Consider the following 4,999-nt stretch of genomic DNA (forward strand, 5'->3'; position numbering starts at 1 on the left):
TGTACGGTGGGTGGTAGGACAGTGTGTTGCAGGCTGTACGGTGGGCTGCAGTCTGTACGGTGGGTGGTAGGACAGTGTGTTGCAGGCTGTACGGTGGGCTGCAGTCTGTACGGTGGGCGGTAGGACAGTGTGTTGCAGGCTGGACGGTGGGCTGTAGTCTGTACAGTGGGTTGCAGTCTGTACGGTGGGGCGGTGGATTGCAGGCTGTATGGTGGGTTGCAGTCTGTACAGTGGGTGGTAGTCTGTACGGTGGGCTGTAGTCTGTACGGTGGGTTGCAGTCTGTACGGTGGGCGGTAGGACGGTGCGTTGCAGGCTGTATGGTGGGTTGCAGTCTGTACGGTGGGCTGTAGTCTGTAGGGTGGGCTGTAGTCTGCACGGTGGGCGGTAGTCTGTACGGTGGGTTGCAGTCTGTACGGTGGGTTGCAGTCTGTACGGTGGGCGGTGGGATGGTGGGTTGCAGTCTGTACGGTGGGCGGTGGGATGGTGGGTTGCAGTCTGTACAGTGGGCGGTGGGACGGTGGGCTGTAGTCTGTATGGTGGGTTGCAGTCTGTACACAGGGCTGTAGTCTGTACGGTGGGCGGTGGGATGGTGTGTTGCAGGCTGTACGGTGGGTGGTAGGACAGTGTGTTGCAGGCTGTATGGTGGGCTGTAGTCTGTACAGTGGGTTGCAGTCTGTACGGTGGGCTGCAGTCTGTACGGTGGGCTGTAGTCTGTACGGTGGGCGGTAGGACGGTGCGTTGCAGGCTGTATGGTGGGTTGCAGTCTGTACGGTGGGCTGTAGTCTGTAGGGTGGGTTGCAGTGTGTACAGTGGGCTGCAGTCTGTACGGTGGGCGGTAGTCTGTACGGTGGGCGGTGGGACGGTGCGTTGCAGGCTGCTGGAAGACGTGCCTCATGCAGCCAGTCTATTGCCCTGCTTGCAAGCAGACAGGAAACAGGAAGCTCTCAGCTGGGCGTGTCTGCAGTCCGAAATCCAGCCCTTCCGGAATGAAGTCCCCTCAACCTCCTCTTCCTGGGTCTCTGTAACACACACACGCGCGTGCACACATACACACATGCATGCACTCACAAGCGCACACACACACATGCACACATACACACATGCACACACTCTCACACACACATGCGCACACACACACATGCATGCACTCACAAGCGCACACACACACACACACATGCACACACACACACCACACACACACACTCACACACACACAGCACACACAACACACACACATGCACTCACACACACACTCACACATGCACACACTCACACACACATGCGCACATACACACATGCATGCACTCACAAGCGCACACACACACACACATGCACACACACACACACACCACACACACACACTCACAGCACACACAACACACACACATGCACTCACATACACACTCACACATGCACACACTCACACACGCGCACATACACACATGCATGCACTCACAAGCGCACACACATACACACACACATGCACACACAACACACACACATGCACTCACACGCACACTCTCTCACACACACACACGGCCAAGAACATCTATCATTTTCATTTTGGAAGATTGGAGGCTGATAGAGATTTTTTAAGGTGTTCAGACATGAAAACGTCTGAGAAATCTGTGACTGACCCTGGACTAAGAGGGGAAATCTTTTGAAGATATTATTCACCTGAAATACAATACATGTGATTTCAAAGAAATACCGCGTGTCACAAGCTCCCACCCCCCTCCTGAAAACTGCAATGGCAGCGTGAGAATGAGGAGCAGAGCTGCAAACAGCATCGGGAGCGGGGGGGGGGGGGCGGCAGTGTGGCATTGCTGGAAGGAGCAGGGCCCGTGCCTGAAAGGTTGCTGGTTCTGTTCCCTGCTGGGGCACTGTTGCTGTACCCCTGGGCAAGATGTTTAACTCAGAATTGCCTCAGTAAATATTGAGCTGTTTAAATGGATAACATGTAAAAAATGTAAGCTGTGCAAGTCACTCTGGTAAAATGAAAATATGAAATATAAATGAAAAATAATGTGTTTTAATGTCAGGGAATGCGCCTGGGTAGAGACCAGGTGCGCTGTTTCCTGGGTTCCGAGCAGCACACGTGTGGCGTCTCCAGGTTTCGGGTTTTCTCCACCCTCCTGCGGCCCCACTTTCCCGCAGCTCTGGGCCTCTGTCTCCTTTCGCCTTCGTATTGGGTTGGGAGACAACAAACTGTGGCATCTGAAAGGAGGGAAATAGGAAGGGAAACATCCTGCCTTTTATAGGCTTTGCGTGTCGGACCCTGAGCCAGATCTGATCCCTGCCGACAGCCCGGCCCGGTCCCTGGGGAGGTCCGGCCGAGTCCGAGCGCACAGCAATCACAGAGCTCTGAAAACTCCTGCCAGCGACGAGGGTCAGAGACGACGGTTAGAGACGAGGGTCAGAGACGACGGTCAGAGGAGAAAACCCGAGCGCACAGCAATCACAGAGCTCTGAAAACTCCCGCCAGAGACGAGGGTCAGAGACGAGGGTCAGAGACGACGGTTAGAGACGAGGGTCAGAGACGAGGGTCAGAGACGACGGTTAGAGACGAGGGTCAGAGACGAGGGTTAGAGACGACGGTTAGAGACGAGGGTCAGAGATTTATCGTTAGTGTCTGTGTCTGTTCACACAGACCGTGTGTGTGCGTTCGCAAACGTTCGCACTCAAAGCAGACGGAAAACTGTTTCAAAATGTTAGCAAACATTTGCCTTTGTTTGCTAATTTGAACGCACCTCTGGACTCTCGTCAAAGGACAGCGCCGTCCCTGCAGAACACGTGAGATACTGAGCACTCTCCCCAAGCACTGACATTGTATTTACTGTAGCGATATACAGCTCTGTGAAGAACTGAACTCGCAGGCATCGCTGTACCTGCTGAAGGGAAGGGTGTTCTCTGATTTGTGGTCTTACTGTGAATATGATGGGGTGTGGCCAAAGACAGAAAATTCAAAGCCAGCTCAATGAGGTGGACCAGGCCACCTTTGGCAAGGTGGACAGCACTGGTATCAATGGTAAGCAAATGCATCCTCCTAGGCATGGTAGTACAGAGCTGAATATCTGTTCAGTAAGTAGAGTATCTGTGGGGCACCATGAGGATGTGATCGCCACAGGAGAACACAGGAAGTGCTGGTAGCCCTGGTAACAGCAGTCATTCAGGGACAGGAGCGGAGGATGCATGGTTGACGTCCCCATCCTGATACAACACATTTCACCCTTTCAGGCAGCTGGATATTTACTGAGGTTCAGTGCTATGGTGAAGAACAGGACAGGATAGCCAGGAAACAGCAGAAGAGGCTCAGGGGAGGCACAGCCACGGTTTCCCCAAACACCTCATACACATGCCACATTTGCAATAGAACCTGTGGATCCAGCATAGGACTTTTCAGCCACCAGAAAACTCACCATTAAAGACGTGGACTTCATCATCGGATACGATGGACAACTGCAAGCAAGCGTTTGAGGGTGTGCCTGTGAGTGTGTTTGCGTGCGTGCGTGTGTGTGTGAGTATGTGTGAGTGAGTGTGTGCGTGTGTGTATGCGTGTGTGTGTGTGTGCGTGCCTGTGAGTGTGTGCGTGTGTGTGTGTGTGAGTGTGTCTGAGTGTGTGCGTGCCTGTGAGTGTGTGAGGCACACTCACAGGCATGCACACACACACACACACTCACACACTCACACGCACACTCACGGGCTCACACACACTCACACACACACACTCACAGGCACACGCACACTCACATGCACACTCACACGCACTCTGTGGTTTAAAACTGAATTTATTACTGGGACAGGCAGTAACCGTGTCGGGTGTTGCAGGTGTCCCTGACCCTGCCAGCAGCCCCGCGGAGCTGACCCCCCCTGAGACTTTCCCTTCCCACCACTCCTCTGACCCAGCCGCCCGCTGCCAGCCGAAGGCAGGTGGCTTCCCCCTTTGATCCGGGCTCTGATTAAGCTTTCTTCCTGTTCATGAGGCAGGTTTTGCTGTGGAGCTGCACTTGGAGCTTCAGGTTCCCTGTGAGAGGCTCCTTTTGCACTGCACAGATAAAACTGGCCCTGAGGTGTTGATCAGACACTGACTGAACTTGAACTTTCATTTCTGCCAGACTGCACATCCCTGCCCTTAACCACAGCCATCCTGAGAGCAGCAGCGACACCTTCAGGCCAGAGCCAGAAGGTTCGGCCTGCTGGTTTCACCTGCCTTTCAGCGTGTCTGGCGTTAAGCCTACCGAGAAGCAGAGCAGGGAATCCTGGGTAGTGGCATCCTGTGCACAGCTCCAGACTTTTGGAACATATTAGCAGAAACAGCTCCATTCGTGGTGCGAAATTGTCTGTACTAGGGAGATCTGATGCCTGAGCTCTTTTCTCGTAAACCACTGCGAAAGCAACATCAGGCAAAGACAGGGAGACAAAGAGGAATTTTCAGAACCAGCTCCCACACTTTGGAAACTCTTGGATTTATGCAATTATACAAAATTATACAATTTTACAAAAGAAGTAAGCCCAAAGGTGCAAAAGATGGGACACATATGTCAGAACATCAAAGGACTGTGTGACCACTCCACTGAGAGGCACCATAATGCTGTATCTCCAGCGCCATCCACGGTACCACACTGAAATATTTCCTCTGTAGAACATCTGGAATGAAGAAAGTTCCTGCCCTTCAGGAGCGAAGACTCCCTGGGACTCTGCTCTCTGCTGCCCGGCAGGTCCTGAGGAATCTGCAGGCAAAACGGAGCAGCTCATGCAATCAGTCTGGACTCGGCTGGACACACTAAACTCACTAAACCCCGGCTCTGAGAGGGCTTCACATGCTCCTCACACACCCCCTAGTTCAGGTCACAGAAAGAAATCCTGCCACAGTGTAAACAATCTCTTGCCAAATCTGCTCAGTCCAGCTGAGTCACATGGCTCCAAACACCAGCATCCAGCAGAGGGAGGAATCCAGGACATTCACCCCCCCGAGAATGAGTGTTGCGCGCTCCCCTG

At 53.3% G+C, this 4,999-nt stretch overlaps 1 protein-coding gene across 1 annotated transcript in view; it reads right to left on the bottom strand.

The window, feature by feature from the left end:
* Positions 1 to 4,740: 4,740 nt before the first annotated feature.
* The window catches only part of LOC118774037 (H(+)/Cl(-) exchange transporter 5-like), an 11,713-nt gene continuing 11,454 nt past the window's right edge, over positions 4,741 to 4,999 (bottom strand). Inside the window, exon 13 of the mRNA XM_036523140.1 lies at positions 4,741 to 4,999. This exon is cut by the window's right edge and continues 124 nt beyond it. The gene's annotated coding sequence lies outside the window, so the exon portion shown is untranslated.

Source organism: Megalops cyprinoides, chromosome 3 (assembly GCF_013368585.1).
Source record: "Megalops cyprinoides isolate fMegCyp1 chromosome 3, fMegCyp1.pri, whole genome shotgun sequence".
NCBI lineage: Eukaryota > Metazoa > Chordata > Actinopteri > Elopiformes > Megalopidae > Megalops > Megalops cyprinoides.